We start from the raw sequence: 22,036 nt of genomic DNA on the forward strand, positions 1-22,036 counted from the left end.
AATTGGAAACAATCACCCATGGAAGGAGTTACAGAGACAAAGTTTGGAGCTGAGACAAAAGGATGGACCATCTAGAGACTGCCATATCCAGGGATCCATCCCATAATCAGCCTCCAAACGATGACACCATTGCATACACTAGCAAGCGTTTGCTGAAAGGATCCTGATATAGCTTCTCTTGTGAGACTAGGCCGGGGCCTAGCAAACACATAAGTGGATGCTCACAGTCAGCTATTGGATGGATCACAGGGCCCACAATGGAGGAGCTAGAGAAAGTATCCAAGGAGCTAAAGAGATCTGCAACCCTGTAGGTGCAACAACATTATGAACTAACCAGTACTCCAGAGCTCTTGACTCTAGCTGCATATGTATCAAAAGATGGCCTAGTCGGCCATCACTGGAAAGAGAGGCCCATTGGACATGCAAACTTTATATGCCCCAGTACAGGGGAACGACAGGGCCAAAAAGTGGGAATGGGTGGGTAGGGGAGTGGGGGGGGAGGGTATGGGGGACTTTTGGGATAGCATTGGAAATGTAATTGAGGAAAATATGTAATAAAAAATCTTGCGCGTGCTCGACTGGCCAGGAAGAACGATGCTGCAACAGGATCCTTCTGCACACGTTTATTGGGAGCGCTTGATTGTAGAGGCGAAAAGACCCCGAGCCCAGAACTGTTGCTGCTTTTATAGGCCAAGGAGGGGCTGTCTCACACCCGGATTGGTTATGCACTAAGCCTCATTTGCATGTTCCTCATCTGATTGGCTACTCTCTCTCAGTACCTTACAGAACCTCATTATCATACCTCATTTGCATGTCTCACATCTGATTGGTTATACTCTCAGTACCTTACAGAACCTCATTATCATGCCTGGGCCAGGCAGTGTCTTTGCAAAAAACTTTACTGCATATGTACACATTGGTTGTTTGTCCAATCTTATGCGTGGTGGCCAGCAGTAGTCAGTGCCACTCAGCAACGGCACATGTGGCTTCCCACATTTCCCCCTGTTTGTTTTAATAAAATGAGACTGGACTAGGCCTGTGCAATTATGCCCATCCGCCGTGGCTCCTGTTTTAGGTCGTTCCTCTAATGTCACAGCCTTACCCGTCATAGGGTAACCCTATCGCCACCGGGCCCCATGTCTTAGGTTGGACTGTGCACGAAGAAAGTTGCCGTCTCTGGATACCGCAGTGCTGTGTGACAATAACTGCTAAATGACCTAGGGCGAACTCTGCAAAAGAGGTCAGCCAAAAAATGAGTTAGTGGGGAAATCATGATCACCCTATCGCTTGCAATGAGGAAACCTCAGTGATGTGCAAGGGCTGATCAATGATCGTTGAGTCTCTCTCATCTCAGTGCTGTGGAGTGCAAGAGCAGAGAACTCAGATGCTGACTAATTCTTGAGCATAGATAACCAAATTTCAGGGGAGGAGCCGTTTCAATAGCTAAAAGTGCCTGAGTTATAATCACCTTGTCATGTTTTTGTTGGGTTCTGAACTTGCATACCAACCAGAGCATGAACACCAGTCCACAGCATATGGCAGCACCAAGCAAAATCACTCCCACCCATTCCTTAAAGTAAGAAAAAGCAGAGGTAAGAGGTAAAGTCTCCGAGGGTCACTGGTTCCACTCTGGTCCCATTAAGGTTCAGGATCTGTATCTGCAGCCTCGTCTGCAACCTTTCCAGCTCCTGCGACCAGTTCCCCTTCAGGTAATTCGATAGGTCTGTACTTTTAATAAAAGAATTATTAATATACCTATTGGGAGTAATGCATACATGCAATGTGGATGCCACACAACTCATTTGTATGACATCCATCATCTGTTCCATGTCATGTTGTAAAATATCCACTCTGATTCACTAACATTAACCCTGAGGTGATATGAGAATCCACCCTTTGCAGGGTAAGAAATGCCTCAGACGTTTTTTCTGCTATCTGACTTATAGTGTCAGCAGTATTAATTTGATCTGCCCAATTAGAGATAATCTTTTTCTTAAAAAATATACAGGGTGTAAAAGGGTTTCCTGCACCACTTCTTGCGCGCGCTCGACTGGCCAGGAAGAACGACGACGCTGCAACAGGATCCTTCTGCACACGTTTATTGGGAGAGCTTGATTGTAGAGGCGAAAAGACCCCGAGCCCAGAACTGGTGCTGCTTTTATAGGCCTAGGAGGGGCGTGTTTCACACCCGGATTGGTTATGCACTAAGCCTCATTTGCATGTCTCACATCTCATTGGTTATACTCTCAGTACCTTACAGAACCTCATTATCATACCTCATTTGCATGTCTCACATCTCATTGGTTATACTCTCAGTACCTTACAGAACCTCATTATCATACCTCATTTGCATGTCTCACATCTGATTGGTTATACTCTCAGTACCTTACAGAACCTCATTATCATGCCTGGGCCAGGCAGTGTCTTTGCAAAAAACTTTACTGCATATGTACACATTGGTTGTTTGTCCAATCTTATGTGTGGTGGCCAGCAGTAGTCAGTGCCACTCAGCAACGGCACATATGGCTTCCCACAAAAAAAAGTATTAAAAAAATGTGATCTGTCTGAAGTGTAGCACATGTCTCTGCTACACTTCTAGTGACTGCCTATGTCTTACCTTTTGTCACCTAAAGGCTCAGGTCCCTGGCAGTGACATGGTACCCTGGGAAAGCAGTTTCTTACTTCAACATCTGTACTAAAGCTACTCACAGCCAGGGGACATGGTCCTTCTTAGGAATGTTTAGGCCTGGAATATCTTCTTGACCGTAGCACCAAGACAGTGCTCAGCACTTGGGGAACAGAAATGGAGATCCATTCAGTGAACAAACCAAGTAGGATTCACAGCTTTGCCTGAGGCAGCCTCAGACCTTGAGTAGAGGAGATACCAAGGCTAGCTAGCTAGAGACTAAACCAGACCAAGTCGCATCTAACCCTCAGAGCTGACTCATTCAGCTCCCTGTGGCAAAAGCTCAGCTAGCTGATAGCCTAGCCTTTCCTTACCAAATCTCCTCATCCTTGTGGAATTATACTTGCTTCCCATTATTGCTCCGAGTGTTATTTTTTTGAACTATGAAGCAGTTACATAAACTCATTTACATCAACAATTTATTCATCCTAAAAGTATGGCTATGCTTTGAGGATTTAAAAAATGCTATTTACAAGTCATATTCTGCCACAATTTATAGAGATTTACCTCCTGGGTTGCTGGGATTGAATTGGAAAGTAAGAAGAGCTGATTAGACCACAAATTTGCATATTTATTGGTGTTTGTCTGAAGACAGGGGCTCACCACATTTTCCTTCTCAGCCTCCACCACATTCTCTTTGAAGTAATGAATACTTACTGAGCATTTGCTATATCCCAGGCACTAAGAAGGGCCCTAGAGTGCAGAGCCCAGAGGTGTGCAGCTCACTGGTACCTCCTATTTGGATCAGGTAGTAGACAGTGAAGAATGTGAGTTAGGATTGATGAATTGGGGACATGCCTGATCTGCCCTCTCCAGGCATATATGCTTCTACTATGTTCTTGTTCTGAGTTGGTGAATCACCAGAGATGTGATGGTTCCTAGTAGTTCTGGAGCCATGCTTGTCCTGGAGAAACCCAGGTTTGCCAGGCTGGACTTTTGTATAGACAGACTCCAGGGTTGACGTCATCGGTATCCTGTGGGCAGCAGCCTCCTACCTTCTTCTCCACAAACTACTGAGGTTTGGTGCTACTAAAGAACCCCAGTAATGGAGGGTTCCCCAAGGTCCAAGCAGCTCTGGTGTGGCTACCCAACTCATTGCCATCTTTATACACAGAACACTCAGCCCAATGAACACTGGCTTTGACATGGCCTTGACTAGTGTATAGCCCCAGTTGAGGTAGACTGGGTCTCTCTCTCTCTGAAGACCTGTCTGGGGACTTGATCTGAAGTTTGGGTTATGGGTGGCCCGGAGGACTGGACTGTGACTCCTTCTGGTGCTGTCTTACTTAGTGTACCCTGGCTCAGCAGTAGAGGCTCCTTTATAAAGAGCTGCACAAATGGTGGGCAGCCACTGTTCAGCAAGCCACATTCCAGGCACCAACTGCACAGGGCATTCAGAGCAGGAATCTGTGCCCGAGAAAAGGATAAGGAGTGAGTGTGGCCTTGTGGAGTGATCCTCCAGACAGAAATCAGTAGTGGGAACATGCCAAGAGATAAGGGTGACTGACGGGAGGGCCAAGTCTCACTTGTTAATGGAGTAAGACTAATTAAAGTGTAATTCAGGTTAAAGTTATAATATATTAATTTTATATCTGACTAACGCTTTCATATAAGCAACAAGAAACCACTTTCATTCCCTGAGTAGCCTGTTACTTGGGTAAAAGCTGCTGATCCTCTGCCAGCCTACATATCTCTCATATTAATTACTTTTTGTATTTCTTGAAAGTGGGTGCTGGTGGTGGTGGGGATGGTGGGGGTGGGGGTGGTTGTAGTGGTGGTGGTGGTGATGGTTAAATCTTAAGAGTGAGTGCAGGCAGATTTTTGGGAATATTAAATGAAGGCTGAGAGAATGGGGCACACCATCCATCTAGGCTTATCTAATTTTCTATCCTAATAAACACTGGCTTTTCAAGCAGCCTCCAGTCTCTAATCTGTGGGTGTGCACGTTTTATAGATTTTGTGTTTTGATTATTATGTGATGGGAGTATTTTTACGGGTTCCAACTTAATTGGTGTTCTGTAGATTTCTTGTATTTTTTTTATAAGAATCTTTCTTTAGATTAGAGAAATTTTCTTCTATGATTTTGTTGAAAATATTTTCTTTTCCTTGCAGCTGGAACCCTTCACCTTATTTTAGTCCCATTATTTTTGTGTTAGGTCTTTTCACACTATCCCAGACTTTCCAAATACTTTGTGTCAGGATGTTTTTAGATTTAGCATTTTCATTCACTGATATATCCATTTTTTTCTTCTTCTGAGATTGCCTCTTCCATCTCTTGGTTTGTTACTGATGCTTGCATCTGTTGTTTTTGTTCTTTTTTCTAGGTTTTTCCTTCTCCAGGATTACCTTAGATTATTTTCTTTACTGTTTCTATTTCTATTATCAAGTCTTGAATGGGTTGTTCAAGTCTTCCCCCCTGCTTAAATGTATTTTTCTGTATTTCTTTAAGGGACTTATTAGTGTCCTTTTTAAAGATCTCTACCTCTTTGATCACATTTTCCTGTACTTCTTTGAGGAATTTATTCATGTCCTCTTTAAAGCTACCTACTATCTCTCTCTCTCTCTCTTTTTCATTTAGGAGATCTGTATTTATTTATTTATTTAAATATTTTTTATTACGTATTTTTCTTAATTACATTTCCAATGCTATCCCAAAAGTCCCACATACTCTCCCCCCACTTCCCTACCCACCCATTCCCATTTTTTTTGGCCCTGGCATTCCCCTGTACTGGGGCATATAAAGTTTGTGTGTCCAATGGGCCTCTCTTTCCAGTGATGGCCGACTAGGCCATCTTTTGATACATATGCAGCTAGAGTCAAGAGCTCCGGGGTACTGGTTAGTTCATATTGTTGTTCCACCTATAGGGTTGCAGACCCCTTTAGCTCCTTGGGTACTTTCTCTAGCTCCTCCATTGGGAGCCCTGTGATCCATCCAATAGCTGACTGTGAGCATCCACTTCTGTGTTTGCTAGGCCCCGGCCTAGTCTCACAAGAGACAGCTATATCTGAGTCCTTTCAGCAAAATCTTGCTAGTGTATGCAATGGTGTCAGCGTTTGGAAGCTGATTATGGGGGATCCCTGGATATGGCAGTCTCTAGATGGTCCATCCTTTTGTCTCAGCTCCAAACTTTGTCTCTGTAACTCCTTCCATGGGTGTTTTGTTCCCAATTCTAAGAAGGGGCACAGTGTCCACACTTTGGTCTTCATTCTTCTTTAGTTTCATGCGTTTAACAAATTGTATCTTATATCTTGGTTATTATAAGTTTTGGGCTAATATCCACTTATCAGTGAGTACATATTGTGTGAGTTCCTTTGTGATTGTGTTACCTCACTCAGGATGATGCCCTCCAGGTCCATCCAGTTGGCTAGGAATTTCATAAATTCATTCTTTTTAATAGCTGAGTAGTACTCCATTGTGTAAATGTACCACATTTTCTGTATCCATTCCTCTGTTAAGGGGTATCTGGGTTCTTTCCAGCTTCTGTTGATTTTAAGGTCATTTTCTTATGCTTTGGTTATATTAGGATACCCAGGGTTCAATGTAGTTGGATAGCTTTGCTCTGAAGCTGTCATGTTACCCTGGTTCTTGTTGTTTGTGTTCTTATGACGGCCTTTAGCCATTTGGTTGTCTCTGGATCTTCGTGGTGTAGCAGGTACCTGGAAGGCAGGTCTAGTTTGGATGTTCCCCATCCAGCAGGCCTCCTATGAACAGTCTTAGACAGGATGTTCTTTCTATAATAAGCTTTGGTGTTCCTTATTTCGTGGGTCTGGATATTCCTTGATTGTCAGACCTTCATGAAGGCCTGCAAAACAGTGGCCAGACAGTGTAGCTCCAGAGACAACAGTAGCTCAAGGCACTTGGGCCTGCCTGGTGGATGGGCTGGGGAAAGGGGAGAAAGGGAATCTAACCTGTCTTTTTCTTGTTAGGCAGGCCTGGATGTTCCTTGTTCAGCAGGTCAGTAGAGCAGTGGCCAGGCCATACCACATTTTCATTATCTATTCCTTGGCTGAAGGTCATTTGCCTTGTTTTCATTTCTTAGCTATTGGGAGTAGAGTAGCAATGCACATGTCTGAGTATCTGTGTAGTAGGATGTACAGTTCTGTGTATATATGCCACAGAGACAAATAGCAGTGTCATGTGGCAGATACCATTTTTAGCTTGCTGAGAATTGTCCACACAGATCTCCAGAATGGTTGTGGTAGCTACAACCCCAGCAACAGTGAAGGGTATTTCCTTTTACCATACCCCACCCACAACCACAGGTTTTGCTTTCCCCATATCACTCCAGCATTTCTTGCACTTGTTTTATTGATGTTTGCTGTTCCGGCTCCAGTGAGATAAAAGCTCACAGTTTTTATTTTCACTTCCCCACCTAGGAATAATGAACTTTCTTCTTTCTTTCTTTCTTTCTTTCTTTCTTTCTTTCTTTCTTTCTTTCTTTCTTTCTTTCTTCCTTCCTTCCTTCCTTCCTTCCTTCCTTCCTTTCTTCCTTTCTTCCTTTCTTCTTTGTTTTAGATGTTTTTTTAACTCCTTTTCCCCTTTGTTTGAGAAATCATCAATCAGGTCACAGGGCATTTTTTTTCAAGCGGGTTATTTATTTATTTATTTATTGACTTTGGGGGTATTTTGTTTGTTTGTTTGTTTCATTTTATACATAACCAATTCATCCCCATCTTCCTATCCACCCAAATTGATGACCCTTTTTGTCTTTCCTTAGGAAAACAAAATAAACAAAAACCAAGAAACACCCCACAATCACCCCTCACAAACAATACAGAAAACAGAGTAGTCAAGCAAAAGACCAATAAGCAAAACTAAACAAACAAACAAAGCAAAATGAGACAAAAACAACTCTATAACAATACTTTGCAGTTTACCATGTGTGGGCTAACATACTCCTGGGAATAAGGCCTCTCCTGAAGTGTGGGTAATTTACCCAGTGAGATGTATTGGAGAGAACTAATATTTCCTTTCCCAGTTGGTGCCAATTTCAGATATTTTCTTGGTTGGAGATGAGAACCCATGCCTACTCCCCCTTCCTAGCACTAGAATCACATCTGGTTTAAAACTGTGTGGCCATAGTGCTTACTGCCATGGTCTCTGTGAGTTCCTATGAGCATACGTTTTCTTAAGTCCATTCACATTCCTTTTTTCAGATTTATTTATCTTATTTCATGTGTATGTGAAACAGAAGCATGCATGGTGCTTAAGGTCAGAGCACGCATTGGTTTCCATGCAACTGTAGTTAGATGGTTGTGAGGTATCATGTGGGTTCGGGAGAGTGAACATGAGTGCATTGCAAAAGCAGCTGTTGTTCTTAATCTCTTAGCCACTTCTAACTTTGCCCCTGACTTGACAAAAATGTTTTATCCAGTCCTGTGTGTGTCTGTGTGTCTGTTTATATATCGGTCTCTGTGTCTCTATGTGTATCTCTCTCTTCCTGTGTGTGTCTGTTTGTATGTCTGTCTCTCTGTGTGTATATATCTGTGAGTGTCCCTGTCTGTGTGTGTGTGACCTGTGCACAGGGAACCCCCTGCCCCATTTCTGAATTCTAACTACTTGGTGCCAATTATCTCACATACTATCTTGGGACCCAGTCACCCTGGGCTGAAACTCTTGTCATAAACCTCTTTTTAAATTTCATAGCCTTGAGAGAACGAGATACTGAGCAAGAATCTCCTTATAATATGAAAGTGATTCTAATATTATGAACATATACCACCACTGATACAAAAACTCAAGGGAAATTCTTCTCCCATCTTCCCCAACACCCCATCACTAAGCCTCGGTGACGCTCTGGCTAACACTCTCTGCTCTGAAGATGTTTTTCAAGGGACACACACAAGGGTCAGACATTTCTAGAATATAAGTAGGAGAGATGAAAGGATCTGAGAGGAAATGTGACCTTAGGCAGAAGTTTTCTGGACAAATTGTCAGTGATACAACAGAGAGCAATGAGGAACAGAAAGTGCCCATGAGATGACTCTGTGTGAACCAGGAAACTCTAGTTCCTGCAGAGACCCAGGTGCTGTGAGTCTTGGAAATGGCTGGAGGTGTGTTTATCCACTGAAGTGCTAAGTCACTGCTGGGTGCAATGCCTCCTCACTGGGGTAGAAAGACATCCCCAAGACATCAAGAACTTGGGTTCCACAATAACCAGGAGAATCCCTAACAAAGGCCTATGACTATTCTCTGGGTGAACTCAGGTTAAGTTTGGCATGAAAGAGATTGTAGAGTACAGACTGGTAACACCCTCATTCCTCTAGGGATTCTAGTGGACTCATCCTCCTGTAGTAGAGCCTCTTTTCTTCTCTTGGTTCTGCACCATTCACGATACACAGATTTTCCAGTGAGGGAAAGGATTTGGGGTGGATTCTATTTCAGGCTCATGTTCTCTGACTTGAGGCTTCAGGTTGCTTAACATTGTCCTGTTTTCTCTCCTGGTGACATGGTTTAGGCCCTTCTCTGACACCGAGAAAGCTTCTTTGCCCTTTTTTTCTCGCCCCCTACGTAACAGATGAGGGTGAAACATAAATATTGTCACATTCCTGGACCAGTCCTTATTCCCCCTTCTCTAGAACATAGCCCTGACCAAGGGTGTTCTCACTAAGAAAGATGTTCCTGAGTTTCTTTGAGGAAATGATTATGAGAAAAACTAAAGGTTATTGGTTAGACTGAACTTCAATTTTAATTTCTAAGCTCTTAATAATCTAAGATATTATAATCTGCCTTCAGAGGTAGGGTGGATGTGAAGGCCCCTGAGTCCTTTCTGAGGCTAGTGGTCATACCATTTTAGGATATTCCAAATAGCCGGAGATCACATCTGGCCCATGACCAGGACAGAGAGGACGGCAGGAAAAGGGTCTGCTGATCCAAGCCCTGAGTAGGCTTCTGGGGTGGCAAGTCTTGGTCTTCATAGCAGAATTTGGGTACACTGGCAGGTGAGCAAGTTATTTTAAAATTATTTGTCAGTCCAACAAAACTTGTCAGTAAGCAGGATTTGAGATTTAAATGAGGGCTAAATAGGGCTCTTGTCCTATAGCTTGGATTTCTGTCTTTTGGTAGCATTCCTGAAATTCTAGCCCTGGACTGCTGGTACCTGTGTGCTCCAGGCTCCTGGGACCAGCACCTTCACTAGGGACTCCAGGGCTGGCTGCCTCCTCTAAGCATGGTCCCTTGCCTGCCGAAGTAAGAAGCAGACCTTTCGCTCTGTGACTTCTTCAATATATTCTATCTCTTTTACTTTTTGCCCACTGGAATCCCTTTCATGAGAACAGCAGCTAAAGACACCAGCCCTCCTGCAAAACGGAGCGAGGTTATTCAGTACAAATGAAATGGACCTGATTTTTCCCCCCTCCGATTAAAGCAAAATCCTTTTGAAGTTTAGCTATTTGATAGAAAATGTCTTTTATTACAAGCTGATATATGAGTTAATAGGACATAAAGATATTTTATTAAACCGCAAACCATTATTAATATTGCAGTTTTAACTTGAAAGAAATATGTAGAATGACACCGGAAATTAATTAGATTATTTCATCATTCTTTTACATTACAAACTTTGATACACTTGCACAGATATATAGGTGGGTTGATGAAGAGACACAAAGACACACAGAATTTTAATGAGCAAGAGGCTTTTATCTACTAACACTTTGCGACTTAATTTTTTCTGTTTATTCTGCCTATTGATTCCGGTTGAAGCCTGCTGTTTTAATGTTGTTATTGATATTCTCTCTGGGTTCCTTCTAATTCTGGCATTGATATTACCTTGATCGGATTTAGTTTATTTGAATTGCCTGTAGGTTTTGGTCTCCTGAGTTTTTCACTGCTTATAGACATGCAAAGATAAAACCTCTCTTTTTATCTAAAAATCCTTGAGGGACCAAGAAAGATACAGCCGTTTCTGAGAACATTAAAAAGCAAGAGACAACAGTCAAAAGGACTCTACTTCTCACCCAGTTTCTTCAAGACTTCATTTCCACACTCCTGAACAGGCTGACGCCTGCTGACTTCTAATCTCAGTTCACTTGCTTTTGCAAACTGTGGGGGAGGAAGAGGTTCTGCACGATGCCCTGAGTGGTCCGAACTTTGGGTCAGGGGCTTTGCCTGGGGGTGGTTAATTTTTGCAGGAAACCATGCATAAAAGTGCTTCTGACATCTTTACTTCTTTACTAAAGAATGTGTTAAGGCTGGGGATATAGCCCAGTTGATAATGTCTGCCTACCATGCAGGAGGTCCTGAGTTCTATCCAGTACCAGATAAATGGTTGTGGTGATATACTCAGTAATTTCAGCATCTGGGAGGCAGAGACTCAGAAAGAACCTGTCTCATAAAGAATAAAAATACATCAACGTGTGTGTTAATTTGAACTATATGAAACTGTCATTCATTACTGGCCCAAAGCAACTAGATTAGACATAGGCCATTTCACCATGGTCAATCACAAGGGAAAAGTAATTTTCAATCATGGATATTATGGTGGTGAATGCCAGTAATCTCAGTACTTGGTAGGCTGCAGAATGAGGACTCAAAGTCAGCCTGAGCTTTATTATGAGTTCTGCACTAATCTGGTCTACGGAATGACAAAACAAAACAAAACAAAACAGAAAATATATAAAGACTGGAGAGATGGCTCAGTGGTTAAGGGCATTTACTTCTCTATCAGTTCTGAGTTCTGACCTGATTTCTGTTGTCAGCACTCACAATGGACGAGTCACAAAATCCTGTAACTCCAGCTCTCTAGGATCTGTGTTCGGGCCTCCAGTGGCACCTACCTGAGCCCATTTTAAGACTTTTGACTGAGTCCTTTATCTGCACATCAAACCAGCTCAACGATGCCACTTTGTAAGTTCCCATTTAGCATGGGAAAGACTTCTCCAGAGCTGTCCTGGAAGCTACCGATTTAGTCTGAGCTTTGTCCCTTCAGACTTTGGCAGACACACAAGAAAGTGTTGACTCTTTCTCCCCCCCCCCCCCCCGCCCATGGTTAATTTTTACTGTGAGCTAGTGAGCTATCCTTCCTCAGCAATGACTGCACTCTCAACCCCCGAGCCAGAAGAAAGCCTTCCTCCTCTAAGGTGCTCTTCTCGGGTTGATGCATTCAGACACAAGAAGAACAAGTAAACAGTGCATAAAAGATGTGCTTTATATACCAGCAGGAGTAGAGACCCAGAAATGGGGATGTGATGTGTGTGCAGAAGATGGTTACAGGAGAGCATGCACATGCCTAGGAAGCACATGAGGCAGAGATGATGGCAGACGCCAGGCTGCTGCTCTCTGGGTATAACCACCCTTTAGTCCCTCCACAGTCATCATTCGGTGGGTAGTGGCTCCTCCACATGCTGCCCTAGAGAAGGTAGGCTTGTTCTTCTCAGCTTAGACCCAAGTGGGAAGTACATCTCCTAGCTGGATTCCACAGAGTGGGACAGGGACTTGGGAGAGTCCATTCCTAGCCACTGCACAGGTCAAGAACAGTCACAACTATGAGGATCATAAAAGATATAAAGACATATTGCCTGGAGTTGATTTCCTTGTAGCAGTTGGGTGGCGTTGGTGAGTCCAGAATGGCAAATGGGTTTAGGTGCCCACAGTTTTGACCTCATCCTATCCTACAGAGGATCTCCTTTTTAAGGCCAAGGTCAGGGAGGGTTTTGAGAGCTGCTAATGACTGGGTAGGAAATTTGAGACATTAAAAAGTCACATGTAGTCAATGGCATTGTAAAATGCAGCAAATTAATGAGCAATGCTTTGCGGGAGCTAATTTACCTCACACGAGTAAGCAGTTCATAGCCATCAGATTGCTCGGCTGCTAAAGAATCAACTCCTTATGTTTCCTTAATAAGATCAAGGTGGAAGAATGCACGGGGCTTCCCATAAGGAGAGATGGGTCAGGTGGATTTTTTTGGCTCACAGGCTGTTTCCTGAACCAGGACATTCCCAGCTCCCAGCCTTGCACAATTGGATGGTAAAGAATCTGTGGCAATGCTGACCAAAACCCTTCGTAGAGTTTGAGCACTTTGCTGTGTATGTCATGAACTGACACAATCTTCTGAAGGTTATTTTTAAATGGCAGGTGAAAGCAATTTAAGGTGAAGTTGCTGCCCAGATCATTTCATGGTTGGAATGACACATGTTCAAACAGAGCGGTGTTACTGTGACAGGGGAAGTTACTAGTAGCTAGGCTGTTTCAGAGGTATAGGGCTCACACTGTCTCTGCTATGGCTGTCCTGATCTGTGTAGATGAGATTAACTACTGAGTGCCCGGAGAAAAGAATGCTCCCATGCAGGGCTCCTCCATTCTTCTGGGAACCTGGACAGGACCTAAGGTGTTCCTCTTCAGTCAGGTGATGCCTGCCTCCCCGATGCAATGGATACAACTCACAGTCTCCACACACACCAGCCAGTTTCTCATACAAGTCTTTTCATAATACAAGTTTATTCATGAGTATGTATCCAGGATGGGTTCATGTGTGTGAAGCACTGTACATATAGATATAGCAGGATAACCACATGCACACATAGAAAGATATAGGAGTGCACACCTATTCAGGTGGGTCTCTATGAATCTTATGAATACATCTGGGTTTCTGAGTGAAATATGTATATTGGTGAGCATACATGTATACTAGTGGATACTGTGATAGCTTGAATGAGAAATGTTTCTGATACTCTTGGGCATTTGATTGAATGCTTGGTCTCAGTTGTTGGAATTATTTGAGGAGTGTTGTCATGATGGAAGAAGTATTTAACTGGAAGCAGAGCATTTAAAGATTCAAGCCATTCATAGTTCATTTATTTTCTCTGTGCCTTGCTTATGTTTAAAGATGTTAGCTCCCATCTTGCTATTTTGGTCACCATATCTAACAGTTCCCCACCACGAAGGACTCATATCTCTTTGGAACTATAAGGCCAAGAAAACCCTTTCTCAATTTTAATCACAGTGTTTCATCACAACAACAGAAAAACAATTATTAATAATATGTGAACTTGTATGGGTCTGTGTGTGGGATGCATGATTATGACAATTTACATGTAGACACATGATGACATTTGTTTATGTGTTCATGTCTGAGTATATGGTATGTGTGTGAATGTTTACGTGCATGTGCATGTGTGATGACATATGTGTATTGTGTATACATGTGTGCACTGTAGTTCTGCATAGGATATTTGGCTGTATGCTCATGCACATGTATGCATGTACCTGTGGTGAGATGTGTGCATACCCATGGGATAGGTGATTGGGAAAATGTGCTGTTTGGTTTCTATCAACTTGACACAACCTAGAGTTATCTGAGAAGTGGAGATGTCAATTGAGGAATCCCCTTCATTAGATTGGCCAGTGAGAAAGTATTTTGCTTACTTTTCTATTGCAATGATAAAAAAACCATGATTAAGACAGCTTACAGAAGAAAGTTTTAGTTGGTCTTACATTTATGGAAACAATAACACCCAAGTATCTGCCAACTGAGAACCAAGAATTCAAATGCCAGAGAGTATAGGGGGCATCTTAATCACTCCTCAGCCACCATAGTTTCATGGTAATACAAAAATTCAAAATACACTAAATGTAACATCAAGAGTACCTTTTAAGATCTTAGTCTCAACACTATATAGAAGTCTAAAGTCTCTTCTGAGAATCAAGCAATTTAATTGTAATCTCTGTAAAATTAAAAAGCAAATTACATACTTTCAAAACACAATTGCATGCAACACACATTACCATTCCAAAATGAAGGAACGGGACACAGTAAGGAGATGCTAAACCAGAATGAAACCAAAGCCCACCAGAACAAAGTCCAATCCTAAAGATCCATATCTGATGTTGGAAGGCTTAGATTGATCTTCCACTCCAGCTTTGCTGATGGCAACACACTGCTCTCTCTTGGGCTGGTTTCATTTTCCCTGTGCAGTTCTCTATGGCATATATCCTAATGGTCTGGAACCCTAACAACCGGGGGGCATCCCTGATATAACCCCAGCTTCATTTCCACAGCTTCATGCACTGGCCTCTCAGAGATTCAGAACAGACTCTTCTGCCACATATCTGGCCTCAGCAGGTCTCTGAAACTGAGGAGGAAGGTTCTATGGCTCTTCACTCCTCCAGCCTTCATGTCTCTACAGTCAGAGCCAGAAGGAGTACACTGCCAAGTCTGGCTGTCAGTTTGGGATGTACCCTCACCCCCTTAATCATATTTTCAACAACTTTTGTTTGTAGTTCTTCCCAAGGAGCAGGAACTCCATAGGTATTTTTTCCCAAGTTGGAAGCTTAGCTGGGTAGGGTGCCTTGAGTACATATACCCTTTATTTTATTCCTATGCAGAGTAAGCTTCTCCTTAATCTGCTTATCTCTTTCTACAAGAAGCTTAGCTCCAACCTTGAAGTACTGGTGTTTTGCTTTTATTTGGAGGGGGAGGTACATTTTGAATTTTTATCTGTTCTGCTTGTTCTTTTCGTTGTGATATGAATAAGAGTAGTCAATATTAACATTAGAGTTAATATAGTCAGTAATGATGTTGGAATACCTTCCACCAAAGAAATTAAGCTAATACCTTTAAATTTATCCTCAGGCAAATTCTTGGGACAAGGGCAGAAAGAGGTTACTTATATATATATATATATTTTTTTTGTCACAATATGTCAAAAATGGTTCTAACCCTATATTACTATGACCTCGGAACATACTTAAAAAGCAAACAAACAAAAACAAAAGAAAAATTTACTTGGGCTTATGGTTTCCGAAGGCTAGGGTCCATGACGACAGAGCCAAAGCATGAGAGCATGTACAGATATACAGCTAAAAGTTTACCTCTTCATCTGCAAATAGGAGAGAGAGAGAGAGAGAGAGAGAGAGAGAGAGAGAGAGAGAGAGAATATTAACTGAAAATGGCATGGGTTTTGAAACCTCAAAGTCTGTCCCCAGGGGCACACCTCTTCCAATATGGCCACACCCCCTAATCCTTCCCAAACAGTTCCAGAAACTGTGAACTAAATATTCAAACATATGAGCTTACGGGAGTCATTCTTATTCAAATCGCTTCAAGGTTAGCTGTTGATATTGCTTCTCCCAGAAAGCTTATGAACTGTCCCTTCAAAGTCTGAATATATCCTAGCACTTACTTAAGTCCATTAAGCCCCCTTTTTTATACTTAACTGACTTTCTACTTCAAAGTTTCCTCTTAAAAAAAAAAAGCAACATGGCCATTCTGGCAGAGCAATAGCTCTCTCCCTGTTATGAAATTCTGAATTGGTTACTTTTCACTAGCTGTGATATAACAACACGACCAAAACAACTTACAGAAGAAAGAGGTTATCAGATTGACCACCTCAGAGGGATAACAGTCATGGGAGGTTGAGTGGGAGGATCAGGTGTCTGAAGCAAGAGCTGGGAGCCGACCTCTCTAACCACACACAGGAAGCAAAGAGAGCAAACTCAAAAATCTCTCAAGTCTTCCGCCTCTCAAATTCTTCCCCTAGTGACATATTTCCTCTAGCAAGGTCAGACCTCCAAAGCCTACCAACAGCATCACCAACTGAGGACCAAACTGGGAATCTCATTCAAACCATCACAGAGACATAGCTGTAGGTGTGTTCATGAGGCTGTTCACAGGAAGATTTGACTAAAAGAGGAAGACCTATCCTGAATGTGGGTAGCACTGTCCCACAAGCTACAAGTCACAAGATGAAGAAAGGGAAGGATCAGGGTTCACGCCTCTCAATGTTCTGCCTGTCTGCTTATGACGATGAGCTCCGTTATTGCCCTTCATCATGGTTTTCCCACCACAGGAGATTGTACTACTAAATCCTGAGGGCAACAACTCTTTCCTCCTTAAATCACTTTTGTCAGGTGTCCTATGACAATGAACAATGAGTGGTGCAGCTGGGGCCACATTGTTACTCATAGCCTCTATCAGCCATGCTCAGTCTGTTATATCTGCCATTCTTTTAGGTGGCTGCGGCTCATGGCGGATCAATCACTAGCAGAGAGCATGGAAGTACCAGGGCATGCATGGAGAGTCGGGATGAAACACTGCCTTTTAAAAATGCAACCCCCCCAAACCCCACCATATACATTTTATTAGGCTGTCAAGGGCCTTATTTTAATTTGTACTTTTAATCATGTGCACATGTGAGGGCATGAGTGTGTATAGAGTGTTGTGTTTCCTTGATCTGAGGTTATATGCGATTGTAAGCCTCCCAACATGATAGTTGGGAACTGAACTTAGGCCCTCTGCACAAATAGCACATAAAATTCATAAGTACTCATCTACCTCTCGAGCCCTAGGGCTCCTTCTTTGGAAGATATCCCAGATTTGCTTTTAGTAGGAATGGCAGGAAAAAAACTAATCAGTAAGCAGATGCCCACCCCCACCACCTGTGTATATTCACATGTGTGTGCACTCACATGTGTGTGTGTGTTCTATGGTTTCCACGTATGTGGGATGCTGCACATTCAGAAAGCAACCCTTGTCCCTAGACAAAAGCACTGGATAGCAAGGCCAGATGCCAAAGAGACCCTGTTTTACATTCATGTATTGTTTAGGATGAAATTAAACCAGTGCTCTTTTATATGTGGGTACTGTTGTGCACATAGAATGTACTTTAAAAGTATGATTAAATTCAAACCTATACTCAACTTTCTTCCTAGTTGTTTTATATTTCTCGAAGCACCATCCACTATGAGGTGTTAGACATCTTGGTGTGTAGAAATTGAAAGGAGAATGTTTCTTTGAAAGTGCTCCCTGTAAGGCACGTGTAATGCTAGTGCCAGATTCCAAAGGCTACTAAGATGTGGTTGATCTTGGATATGTTGCAGGTCCTTGGGGGATAGCACTGTTCCTTATTTTATGGTGGCATTGAGGTGACATAAACCGAATGATCCTCATAGCTAGGCTGACCAGACCAGAACCAAATAGTTGTCATGAAACTAGAATATTCCACTCTTGTTTGTCGTTTCAGTGTAAAACAACTCGAAGCTGTTTTTTTTGTTGTTGTTGTTTTTTTTTTTCCTTATGGAAGACTTCATAGTCAGGCAGCTGGACTCCATTCTCTGAGTCAGCTTCTGGCCTACATTGTGAACTCTAGGTCTCCATGCTCTCATCTCTCAAGGTGACAAGAACTTCACATGGATTACCTGTGTCCCTTGTCTTTAGTGAATAAGTATCCAGTAAATGTTTAATAAGTGCTATAATGAATGTGTAGTCAACGAACTTTGGGTACAGAAAACCCATAGAAAACAGCATGCGAAGAAATATCACCTGCATGCACTGGTCTCCACAGGGCTGGGGGAAGGCTTCACCACTGACAGAGTCCAGATAGTCCCTGGCTCATTCACCTCTGCATCAGAGGGATGGTAGGAGATCACTCAAAGCTGTTCTGCTGCCTCGGCCCATCGCCTATCTGGCAGACTTCACCTTTATTTTGAGTATTCTGTAAACATGTTTTTTTTTGGGGGGGGGGAGATGGAGGAGAATCAGTTATTATGCTTCAAAGAATCTCTGGTGCACCTAGACACCTACAGTTTGGTCTTACTCCTATTATTCTAAAAGGGTTTATTTTCCAGGTGGCTTCCAGCTCCCTCAGTGGTACACATGCACTTGGCAGGGCATTTCACATTCCTGTCAGCACCTTGAGGTCGTATCTGTTAGTGCTAGAGGTTGTTAGGCCATTATCAGCCACTGATGCCTCTCCAGCTGCGAGACCAATTTGGATTCATGGAGGAAACATGGCTCGATATCCCCGTGGTCATTGAGTGGGCCTGCGTTCTGTGCTGCCCAGGGCTGCTGTGCACAGAGCCAGCTGCCTGCTCCCAGAATTATGTAGGAGGGGAATCCTGCTCAGCCCAGCTCACTCTCAGGAAAAGGGCAGTGCTTTATCCCCCAACAACCAGCACATGGGGTTCCATTTTAAGTGAATGGGGGACAACTCTGGAGCAACATTGTGGCATCTATAATTCATGATGATAGCAAGTTATTCTAATGGACTCTGTTCTATTTATATTCCATATACCACACTGGAGCAGAGCTCAAATTCATCACGTGGTTTTGATTACCCCCTGCATTTTGGTGGATGCTTTCCTTTCTGCTATACAAACTCTATGATGCCTAAGAGAAAATTACAGCAGATTAGAAGGGTATATACCTTGATTTTCTTCTCTAGAACACTCTGTGTTCTTTCTATTTTCCTCTATTGGACAGACACTAAACAGTCTGAGGGTAAAGCAGAGATCAACTGAATCTGCCTGTGGTCTCCAACACTTGGTGCCTAGTTGCATTAGCAGTCCTCCTCTCCTTTTCTGTCTTCCCCATAGAGCTAAGGAAGGTTAGCTGGCTTTGGAATAAAATTCCTTATGGAAAGGGCATAGAGGAGAGTGGTGATCGAGCTTTGGAGGCTAAGTATCCCAGATTCTGGCTTCACCAGGCGTACATGCATCAACTAGCTATAGTGAAATGTTCATTTGGGTAGAGCTATAAGCCTTCTGAGACTGGGTCTGAGTCATTCAAGGATGGACCCAGAATCCAGGCCCTGTTCTAGCCTCTGCAGTTGAATTTACATACTACACAGCAAAGACTTCCCAGCACTAATGTAAGCTAGTTTTCCCACCAGTGTCCTGATTATGGGAAGGAACACATTAACATGAAAATTCTTGAACCTTACCATTTGAGGCTTTTGAGGCAAAGCAAGAGTCATTATGGAGTTGTCTACGAACACTGAGAATTTTGTCAATGTCTGCTATGTGAAGGGAGATAGGAAACTGTACCTGTCAGGAGCCGGGCTAACCAGCACTCATCCAGACCGGGAACCAAGCCTGACTCCCATCCCAGGGTATCCTAGGATGCTTCTGGAGTTAACCAGAAGCCACTGCTTCTCTTCTGGATCTCCCTGTATTTTCCTAAGCCTTGCCTCATGCAGGCAAATTCTCTTGCTCTCAAGAGTGGAGTGGACTCAGTGGCTCTTGATCTGATGAGAAGATGAAAATAGGCTCCCTGGGTCTAAAGAGAAGGATAATGTTGGCTAGTGGAGTTGTGAAATGATTATGTAACATGGATGATTTGGCTGGACCCATGAACACTGACCCATTGTTGGGGTCTGCTCTGCTCATTAAAATGTATCCCCTTTCTCTCCAATTTCCAAAAAGATTTATTTTATTATCTGCATACTCATGTTTTGCCTGCATGTATATCTGTATGCCATGTGGTTGCCTGGTACCCTTGGACATTTGAAGAGGATACCAGATCTCCTGGAGTTGTATAGTTATATGCTGTTGTATGGATGCCTAGAACTGAACTTGGCTTTTTTGTGAGAGCTAGTACTCTTAATGACTGAGCCATCTCTCCAGTTCCACCCCTTTCTTTCAGTTATGCATGGCCCATGGGAATCCCTATATTTCCCAACAGAGGAGGTCTCAGCAGGGGCCTCATGCACTCACTGTGTGGAGAGGCCTTAACCTAGATTTTCTCCCAGAGGAGTTGCTGTGGTGTTTCACACAGTGCTTCAAGGCTTTGAGTCCAGCAGATAACTCCCTGTAGGTTCCTGCCTCACGCTTAGTGCTGTGGTTTTGCAGGTGGCTATGGCGCCTTTCAACCTTTCTGTACCCATATCCTCTTTTCATTCTTTCACCAGTTCCCTTGACAGAGCAGCTGAGAGTGCCTTCTCTTTCTGCAACTGTGGTGACACTAGGCTGTGCTCATGGTCCTGCTCAGAGTGGCAGCTTTCATACAAGGTGCTTATATTTGGCATTCTCCTTTTGTGTAGGGGTGAAGGCTACAAGGTTCTGGATCTAGACTGTGGATGTGTTTAAATATACTTGAGGTGAACTGGTGGGTGCTCCTTACCCCTCAACCTCAAGGCACGCTTGACCTTTTTTAATGAATGGTTCTACTCTTTTTGTATATTTTAAACCTGGACTTCTATCTCTTTTAGACTTTCCAAACCTTGACTCTCAATATAAATTATAACTGAGATGTAGGTTGATAGAATGCCCTAGTTTTGTTTCTATCACTGGGATGAAAAGCTCTGACCCAAAACAACTTGGGAGAGAAAGGGTTAACTTTAGTTACAATTCCAAGCCCATCACAGCAGGCAATCAAGGCAGCAGGACTTTAGAACAGCTGTAAAATTGCTTCCATGTGAAGAACAGGAAGAAGTGGATGTGTCAGTGCTCAGCTGCTTGTTTATTTATGCTCATCTTGATTTCTGCATTCCTACACAGTTCAGAAACTCTTGCCTAAGGAATAGTAGCCCCCCACAGTGGGCAGCGTCTTCCCACATCAATTAATTTATAGACATCCACTACAGAAATACCCACAGACCAGCCTAATGTAGACAGTATCTCATAGAGACTCTCTTTACAGGTTATCCTAGCTTATGTCAAGTTGATAATTAGGGATAACAAGGACATCATAGTTATTAGTCTAACCAACATTTCATGCCATCCAACATGTCTTTCCTGGGTTCTCCATGCAAGCTGGTTAATGGCATGAATGGACTCCCAGACATGCCCAGGTAGAAAGATGCCAGAGAGTAGGGTCTGGAAGCAAGACAGACAGCTGGCCATACTCCTGGTGGGCAGCACAGAAGTTTGCAGCCCATAGCTCACCTTCTGGAGCATAAGTTGAAGATCATCTATTGATGCTTTATTTTTTCAATCTTCCACCTTTTTAGAAATCAGAAATATATATTTTCTCCATTTTCACTTTTAAGACATTAAGTTTTCTTTCAATTCCCCTTTTTCTTCAAATTGAACATAATGACAAAAGAAAAGTCAGTACTAAATGTTTCTGGAGTTGTGGCATCACCTGATATTACCTCGCTGGTCATTGTTATGCACATGCCTGTGACCCAGCTGAGGAAGCTTCTTGTTGAGCTCCACCCAACCTCCTGACTTCTTGTGCTGTTTCTCTCTTTTCTTTCCTCCCAGGCCTCTTTCAGGAACCTGTTCTCTTGAACTGTGACCATGGTCTCATCTTTATATTCCTTATGCAGATAAAAATCGCAGCTCCCGCATAGCAGGCATGGAAGATCACAGTGTTTGTTGACTTGGTGCAACCAAACCAGCTGATGTAAATAGTCATCCTCCCTCCAAGCCTCTCTCAGAAGTCAAGGGAAGCTACACTGAAGTTTCCATAAATGTCAATAGGACATAAAAAATACCTTCTGCAAGGAGATAAATACTTGGATATACACATTCATTATTTGCAGATGTCTTTGACAGTTCAAATTACATCTTGTCCCTGTTGACTCTGGTATTTTGTTGCTTTCCAATGTTTTCTTTCTTTCTTTCTTTCTTTCTTTCTTTCTTTCTTTCTTTCTTTCTTTCTTTCTCCCTTTTTCTCTTTGGCATCTTG

Source organism: Mus musculus, chromosome 13, assembly GCF_000001635.26.
Source record: "Mus musculus strain C57BL/6J chromosome 13, GRCm38.p6 C57BL/6J".
NCBI lineage: Eukaryota > Metazoa > Chordata > Mammalia > Rodentia > Muridae > Mus > Mus musculus.